Genomic DNA, 8,995 nt, shown 5'->3' with positions numbered 1-8,995 from the left:
TGGATTCGTGCATGTTATGAAAGTGCCAAAACTGCACACCTGGTGGGATTAACACCCCTAATCACAGCCGTTAAGTTGCTTTAGAAATCGTGCAAAAAAGAAACGGAAAGCACTGGAGCACTTGCCATCTATGGATCAGCCCCGCAGGAGCGCGACCCGGCAAATCATCAACTTGTCTGGCGGACCGAGATATGTAAAATGGATCTATGTTCTTAGCACATCTAAGAGCCTGTATGTTGGTCACATAAATATTCAATTATGCACATACCATTTTATAGACAACCCTGATATAATCATACATGGATAGAAGTGTCGGCTCGTTGTGCTGTAACATTGTCTTGCCGTTGTAAATTACAGAAGAAGAAAGGTAAATTTTAGCATTCTAACAGTGTCTAATGTTTTTACTGAAAACAACTTTTATATCTGGTTTTATCTTAGAACATTCTGACACCATTTGAGCTTTATTGTTGACAGGCTATTTGGCCTCACAGAGGCCACTATCGCCTGACGGAGGAGAATTTCTAGGAGTTCAAGAGCTTCTAAAGGACAACTTGGTTGATCTTATTTGTGTTAAGGTAAGCATATTATGATGAGCTCTTTTACGGTGATTGGCACGGAACTTTGGTTCCGTCTTATCGAATTGCGGTTCCGTCTTATCTAATTTTTCGTGACCGTTGATTAAATCAGTGATAACTTTTCTGTAATTTCTATACTGCTACGATAGTTCTGAACGGACATTTTAGACTCCAACTCATCGAATCATTATCAAACCAAAATCAAAAGCTGCGGGCCAAATCAGAACAAAACAGAGTCACGAGTTCTTCCCGAGCGACAGCCGCCGCCGCCCCGCAGCCTCCGCCGCTGCCCCGCAGCCTCCGCCGCCGCCCCGCAGCCTCTGCCGGCCCGCAGCCTCCGCCGCGTGGACTGACGGCCCCGGCCCTTCCGTCGCACCCCCATCTCCTCCGTCGCATCCGCGAGGCGCCACCGCGAGCCGCCGCCCCTCCCCCCGTCGCGGGACTCACAGCCCCGGCCTCTCCGTCGAGCGTCGACACCCCCTTTCTCCGCCGCGAGCCGCCACGCCCTGCTCCCGTCGCGGGACCCGTCTTGTCCGCCGCAGCCGAGAGCCGCCGCCCCTTCCTCCGTCGCGGGGATCGCCTGGAGATTCATTGCCCTGTCATCTCCGTCGCCGCCCCCTCCCCTCCGTCACGGGGATCGCCGGGGGAGTCACGGGCCCATCCCCTCGGTAGCGGGAATCGGCCGGGGCGTCGCTGGGATCGCCGGGAGCATCCCTTCTGTGGACGTCGGTAAGCTCCGATTCATAAATTATTCTATTGTCTTTAACAATTTCGACCTGAACACTTTGAGCTATCATTCCATATATTGTTTATGAAAACGTCCACATGATTGATGTTTGGATGCTTCGATATTTTGCTAGAACCTGGGATGTATTTGTTATTTTGAGAAATCTCACACATATAAATTCCCTATCTGTCTGCCACATTTTCTCAAAATAGAGAATAATATATTGTATACTCGTTCTCTTTACTTCTAGCACTACGGTTCAGGCATGTTCTAGATTAAACCGTGCTTCTGAACATTTCTAGATTGCGATCTTCCATACTTTCAGCATTTCATTGTCTAACTGCTTGTGTTTAGCTTCACAATTGGTAACTGAATGTGTGATAATAACTATGTGATGACAGACTTGTCTTGTTTATAAGATGATTTGGAAGAGTTGGACAAATTTTACTTATCAGTTATGACAAGCTCTCCAGATACTTCTGTAAAATTTGCATGTGCCTGGAGTCATACTATGAAACTCTCAGTAAGTGTTAGGGTGCCTTAAATAAACTGATCATTTTTTCTGCCTGGAGTAAACATTCTACATTTGCTTTGTATGTTCTCCTTTTCTCCTTTGGTCAGGCCACAGAGGCACACGACATGCTGCCAGTAGGTGATTCATGCTTTTGAGTTTTGACTTGTGCCGTTTCTATCCAACGAGCCAATCCTGACTGTACTAGTTAGTAAGATAGCCACACATAGGTGCTAAGATAAAGTTTCTGAAAATTATTGTACATTTTGTATGGAAAAGCCAATCCCTTCATGATGAAACAATCTGCTGTCACTAGAAGATTTTTGTCCTACCATCAAGAGGTTGAACAATCAGATGGTGGTCCATCTGACTCTGAACATTCTGTACATTGTTGTTGCGTTCCAGACTTGCCAGCATTATTCTTTGTGACAATTCGTACTAGTTGAATCTGTGATATCCAAATGTTTTGTTTTCTTTCTCTGGTTACCTTGCCTCTTCATTAAGTTGGTAGTTGAACCATGGGAGTAACTGTGTCTTCTCTGTTAGTACTTGCTTATAAGATTCTTTCAAGTGTGGATGAATATTATCAGGTGTGACAAGTTATCCAGTATGTGTAACAATGGTTGAAAAAATCGAGAAATTGCAAATCCCTGAGGTGAGATGCTTGACAACTGCAAGAACCGACAGCTGTTGCAAAATTGCAGTGCTATTTCGTGGCCAAAGAGAAACCTATGAATAATTTCATCGCTCTTATATTTCAGTTCTGTGGAGTTTGGCTGATAGGTTTAGTCTGTTGTGCCCAATGATTGATTTAATTCTTTTGTAAGTTTTCGTCCAAGTGTTAAAAGATTCCTGTTTCTCTTTAAAAGTTTTACTTGACAAGTTGACATGCTGGCTACTCCTGGACCCGTGAGAGAATGCATGTTCTTTGATGTAATTCTCCCAGAATTCAGTCTTGAGGCAAGAGGGGATGATCCACTCAGTTGGTTTAACTTTATTGAAGACGTCCTGAACTTTGATCTGCTGCTGTATCCTAAATTTGCATGTTGGTGATGTTACTGAATTTTGCTATGTTCTAACAAACACAGATCTGAACGGCGTGAAAGTGTGGAGCCTGGATGTTCTGATTGGCATTCAGAATTTACTGATGCAGGCGCCAGCAAGAGTCCTCAAGGCAGCAAGTCCACTGACAGGTACAATGACCACAAAAGGAGCAGGAAGCAATCGTATGACGATCCCTATCTTGAAGGGCGCTATTCCACTGCACACAAATCACCAAGAAAAGGGCGCAGCACTAAAAGACGCTCCAGGCATTCCACAAGAGAAGTCGCAGTAGTCGTGATTCGTGATTGAGGCAGCTGAATATCTGGGCATGTGGCCACTGGCAACTCTGGGTTTTGGACGATCGAATGCCGTATAGATGGCACTACCTCATGTAGTAGTCATTTGCCAGCCTTGTTCCTCTTTGCTGATGAGAGGTTCTTTACTGGAGAGAGCTCTCTTGCGATGCAGAAGGCTTATAATTTTTTTTCTTCTAATCTAGAGTTATTGATACTATATGGGAACGATGTTACGGTGATGTCAATGAGGGGTGTTAGCCGGACTCCACCTATGTCTAGAAGGATCGCATTTAGCGAATCAGATGGAGCATAAACCTTCTCCTGTCTCAGTAACATGCTACGGCCCTGCGGGGGTACTAGTTTATATTTGCGAATCTGGGATTGTTTCTCCTCTTACTGACGTAGCTGGTGATCATGGACCTGTTGCTGAAACCAAGATCTAGGATGGTTGTTAGAGCATCTCCAGTCGCGTCCCCCAAAGGGATTTGGGGCGCGCCGGACAAAAAAAGCGTTCCAGCCGCGTCCCCCAAAGCCCATTTTTGTCCGGCGCGGCCCGATACGGTGTCCGGCGCCCCGAGCCCGTCCCCGTCCCACAGGGGACGCTCCGGGGACGCCGGACACAACGAAATGAGAGGCGAGGAGGCGCGGGGCCGACGCGTCAGCGGCACAGTTAATTTAAACCTAACCGTCGCCTACCTCGCGACGGAAGTTATTCGCGCGCAGCGGCATCTTTGCCGTAATGGCGACGGAGGGGCAGGCGAGACGTCTCGTCGGTGCTGCGCAGCCTCCACGCGTCGCCGGCGTTCGCACGCCACCGCCCGTTCTCGCGCGATCTTCCCGCCTCTTCTCGTCTGTTCCCGCGCTTTCTTCCCGACGCCGGCGTCTATAAAAGGTCTCCCGGCTCATCAATGGTAGCCACCACACCCCGCCGGCAACAAACACAGCCCTCGTCGCTCCATAGTCGTCTCCTCCATCACCAGTGGCAATGGCGAACCGCCCCGGCGATGGCCACTTCCCTCCACCGCCGTCTCCTCCATTGACGAGCCGGCAGCGGCGTGCGGCACTCGAGGAGGCACTCGAGGAGGAGGCCCGCCAGCGGCGTGAGGCGCAGCAGGCGGCGGATCTAGCGGCGTTCTCCGCCCCTGCCTCCGCAGCTGAGGAGGCCGCGGCGGCGACGGCGTGGCGAGAGCAACGGTGCGACACCGTTGCGGCGTTCGACGCCTCGACGGGACAAGAGGCGCGACGGCGCCGGTGCGGGAGGAGATGGAGCAGCGATGGGCGACGAGCGCCGGCGCCCGGCGCGATGAGCGGCGGCGCTGTTCCGTGAACGGCGTGACTCGATCGAGCGCCGGCGGCGTGAGTCGATCGAGCTCCGGCGGCGGCGACGGCGGAGGAGCGTCGACGGCGGGAGGCGGCGCTTCTGGCGCTATGGGAGGCGGGCGGAGCAGTTGGCGGCAGCCGACGCATTTGCGGCGGCGATGATGGAGGCGCCAACAGATGTGGAGGAGGAGGCGCCAATGGAGGAGGAGGAGGCCGAGGCGGAGGAGACCGAGGTGGAGGACGACGACGACGACGAGTTCGAGTGGTCCGACGACGACGGGCCGCACCCGGACGAGACGGCCGATCGGCAACGCGCCCTCGTCGAGTCCTTCGAGTCGGAGAAGAAGCTCCGGGACGACGCCCGTGCCCTCGAAGAGGCGCATATTCGTCGCGCCATCGAGCTCTCCCTCCAGGCGGCGCGGCGAGGGGACGGCGGAGGACGCGCGGCGGGAGCGGCACCGTCTGGCCACCGCCGAACGCAAGGAGAGGAGGCGCGCGCAGGAGGAGCTGCGGCGTAGGGGAGGCGACGACGGGGCGGGGCCGTCGAACGCGCCGCCAGGCGGTCAGTAGTCTAGGTTTAGATGAAATCTAGCCGTTTTCATTCAAACTTTGTAATATATAATCGAAATTGAATGAAAACCTTTATTTTCGTGCACAAATATTCATTTGGGGCGGCGTTTGGGGGACGCGGCTGGGGAGCGACGTCCCCCAAACGCGGCACGAACAAAACACGTCCCCCAAACGCTCGATCCGGCGCGGTTTGGGGGACGGTTTGGGGGACGCGACTGGAGATGCTCTTAAGCATATCAATTAGCAGATATTACTTACACTCTTAACACATAAGTATGGATCAAGGAGGAGTTGTTTTCTTCAATCGCATTTTTGGCTATGCCAGTACTACCATTTACGTTTGCAAATGATTATACTCTTATAAATGCATCAATAGGTGGTGGCACTTCCGAGTGCAAGTAACTTCAGTAGTGAAATAAATTGACTATTCGAGTCTTTTCTTCACATAAGAGCATCTGTAACCCAAAGGCAAAAAAACCTTTAGAGGAGCAAATTTACTCTTCTAACGGGCAAAGTGGCACCTAACCGAAAGCCAAAAAGACTTTTGGACATTACAAAAATAATTCATTTCTAATCTAGAACCGAAATATCATAATTTAAAAAACACATAATCATCAACGACAACCGGTATTCGTTCATGGTAAGCACACTATAATTCGACCCAAAAGGAGCTTCATCATTTTAAATGAAAAGCACACATAATATTCGTTCATGGCGATGATCTATCTTCATCCTTTCCACTCTGACCAACATCGAGGCAGGCACCAAAAGGTGCTTCATTATTCGACCCATCATCACCATCCTGGTGAAAAGCATAGTAAAGTAATAAAGTTAATATAAAATAATGCATGCAAAAAATGATACAACACGAGATTGGCAATATACCCTACCTCGTCACTCTCATCGTAACCATCACCTCGAAAATGATGATTTGCCACAATGTACAAATCACACTTTTTTGTATCTTGATGGGCTCTCACCATTTCATCTACATCCTCTTGATTTAAGAGGAGGACCAATCCTTCCGGTGGTACACACCCAGGCTTGATGTGGTACAATTCAGAATTTATACCATAAGCATGTACACACAGAGCGCCTTGCAATTCTGACCACTCCACTTTGGTGGCAGGTTCAGTAATTATCGTCTCGCCGGGTAATTCATAGTATCCTCTAGGAATACGAGAAAACTCACGGTCCCTAAAAACACGAAATGCCATAATAACCTACATACGACATGCTGACATCAAGTTTACTGCAACATAAATATGGATATCATTATGTAGTTGGATAGCATCGATGCGTCAAAGTTACCTTGGGATAAGTTTGAACTTTGAAGTTGCTCAAAGGTGCTCATATTATCAGTACGGCAGCCTACTATATCTAGCAATGATGTCAATAACGCATCACAAAAAATAAGATACTGTTTTGACTCTAGGTTACAGGAAATTCATGTAAATCTTATTTGGGAAGAAAGTAGACGAACCCAGGGAAGCAAACTAACATCAACATAATAAGCTGCTTGGGCCTGTAATTTGTGTGTGTACAGCTGTAACCTGTGTGGTTTTTTAGATAACTTTGAAGTACTGTAACCTATTTGTACCAAGTAATTTGTATCGTTGGAGCACTTTTCAACACCAAGTGCTATGTATTAGGTGTGCTTATTTTCTGGACAGGTTTGCTTCATGACGCTGATCAAGGGCCAGCTAATTAAAAGTTTCAAAACCAATTTCTTGGCATGCCATGCTGAAGCTATGAGAGTACAGCTCATAAATCTAACAATGCACAAGAAAGAGGCAGAAGTTTCCTGTCCATTATTGCATAGCTACACAGGATCGACAAACTTGCAGGTAAGCTAAAAATGTTTAGCAGATGGTTTACATATTTTGTTACCAACTCAATATTTTGTTACCAAAACAGAGCATGGCCACTGAACACTGAATGCAGGAGTACTAATCACATGTACCAGATGCTCTGAATAACTAGCATACAACTTGGAAACTCGCAATACAAAGCAGAGATATCAGTACTCCATTTCCTGGACTATAATATCATGGAGTAGATGGAAGTAGTGTTTTTATGCTGTTATTTCCTTAACTCCAATTGCCCGAACTACAGTATGAATGCATTTTGATGGTGATATGATCCTAGAAACATAGCCGCAAAGAATACTGAAAAAACGTATGCAGTACCGCGTGCTAGCCATGAAGAGCTTCAGCAAGAGAGAACATACTTGATATGGTAGCCGAAACACAAAAATCGTCGCCACCGCTCATCCCCTCGATGGTCATGTCCAACGTCACAGCCGCCGCTCCTCCCCTCGCTGGCCTCGACCGCCGAAGCCGCCGCTCCTCCCCACGCTGGCCTCGACCAACGCCGAGATGGCAGGCTAACGCAGAAGCACCAGCAACCCCCGATGTGCGAGGACGAGGGGGCATGGCTGACGCCTTGGCAAGATACGAGGAGTAGGCCTTCTCCCTGCCAACCTGCCCAGGCCTCGGGGGTACGGCAACTTCCGGTACCCCGCGCCGCCGCTCCTCCCATAGCCGGGAGCCTCCGCCGTCCCCTCCACCCCGCGCTGCCCTCCGTCGCGGAGATCGACGGGAGAGACCTCCGTGGACGCCGGGCGCCTCCGCCGTCCCCTCCACCCCGCGCTGCCCTCCGTCGCGGAGATCGAAGGGACAGACCTCCGTGGACGCCGGGCGCCTCCGCCGTCCTCTCCACACCCCGCGCTGCCCTCCGTCGCGGAGATCGACGGGAGACCTCCGTGGGCGCTGCCTCAGCCGCTTCAGTCCGTCGCCGTCCCCTCCCCTCCGTCACCCTACCCTCCGACGCGGCCCCCTCCCCTCTATCGCGGAGCTCGCCGGAAGGGCCATGGCCTCTCCTCCGTCGCTGGGCAGAGCTCCGACGCGGCCCCCTCCCCTCCATCACGAAGCTCGCCTCGTGGAGCTCGCCGGAAGGGCCATGGCCTCTCCTCCGTCACTGGGCAGAGCTCCGACGCTGACCCCTCCCCTCCATCACGGAGCTCGCCGCCGTCGCCGGAAAGTATCTGGCTCTCCTCCGTCGCTCTTATGTCTTATCCAGAGAGTGTGAGAATGAGAGAGAGCTAGAGATGGACGATTTGTTGCTTTAAGATTTGTGTATATATGATCAATTTTTGTTGCTTTAAGATTTGTGTATTATCATCGGATGATTTGGCCGCTGAAAAGGACGGTTGTTTTTTATAATATTCGCAAAATATATATCAGGTTCCGGTCCCGCTGAATTTGGTTCCGGTCCCGCAATTTTGGTTCCGTCAGTTTGGTTTCGTCTAATTATCACCGTTAGATGGGGGCAGATGAACGGTTATTAAAAATGCCAATCACCCTAAAACTTGTAATTATTTTTTTATCAATTTAAAGATGCCATTAATTACATGCCCATATATATATGTTGATCTTGTTCAAAATTTCAAGATCAAATCGGCGAAGATGGAACAAGAGCAGAGGCCGCCTGTATACAAAGGATGAAGACGACGAACTAAAGGCAGATATCGGCTGAGTTCAATTGGCCAGAATCTATGAGAGTTTTAACAATAATAAATAGGTTAGCAGAGAAAAGCTAAATGAAAATTGTTTACAGAGAATCCTTTTCAATTTGGACCCACTGGGTAGACCCCAGCTATTTGACGAGAGCGTAGAGCTAGGAGCATGAAGCAGCTTAATTTTGGACAGACGGGGGCAAAGGCGAGATCCGAGAACAGTTGCTGCTCTCCCCTCCCCCACACCGTGACACGAGAACGATCAATCACATCTTTCCGTTGGATCGAGCAACACTAGCAAAAACAAACAAGATCAATGCTTCGCCCGGCAAGCCCCTAGTGCTATAGACAACACACTCGCAAATGAACCAAGAATGTGCGCAGCAAATCGGCGCGTGAAAGGTCTAATCGCCGCCGGCACGGTGGAGGTACGCG

General features: G+C 49.8%; 2 long non-coding RNA genes across 4 annotated transcripts; one reads left to right on the top strand and one right to left on the bottom strand.

Moving 5' to 3' along the window:
• Window positions 1-597: 597 nt before the first annotated feature.
• LOC139835029 (uncharacterized) lies at window positions 598-3,551 on the top strand. The gene is made up of 2 exons (XR_011750735.1): window positions 598-1,304; window positions 2,902-3,551. It is a non-coding gene; the product is annotated as an uncharacterized lncRNA (long non-coding RNA).
• A 1,885-nt stretch (window positions 3,552-5,436) lies between these two features.
• LOC127327563 (uncharacterized) lies at window positions 5,437-8,152 on the bottom strand. Of its 3 annotated transcripts, none has more exons than XR_011750734.1 (3): window positions 7,406-8,152; window positions 5,934-7,368; window positions 5,437-5,845 (listed from the first exon to the last, which is right to left on the bottom strand). It is a non-coding gene; the product is annotated as an uncharacterized lncRNA (long non-coding RNA). The 3 variants fall into 3 exon arrangements; XR_007868614.2 differs by having other exon boundaries at window positions 5,934-6,423; window positions 7,274-8,151; XR_011750733.1 differs by having other exon boundaries at window positions 5,934-8,152.
• Between the last annotated feature and the right edge of the window lie 843 nt (window positions 8,153-8,995).

The sequence above is a fragment of the Lolium perenne genome, chromosome 1 (genome assembly GCF_019359855.2).
Source record: "Lolium perenne isolate Kyuss_39 chromosome 1, Kyuss_2.0, whole genome shotgun sequence".
Taxonomy (NCBI): domain Eukaryota; kingdom Viridiplantae; phylum Streptophyta; class Magnoliopsida; order Poales; family Poaceae; genus Lolium; species Lolium perenne.
This window is presented reverse-complemented; position numbering and strand designations above follow the sequence as displayed.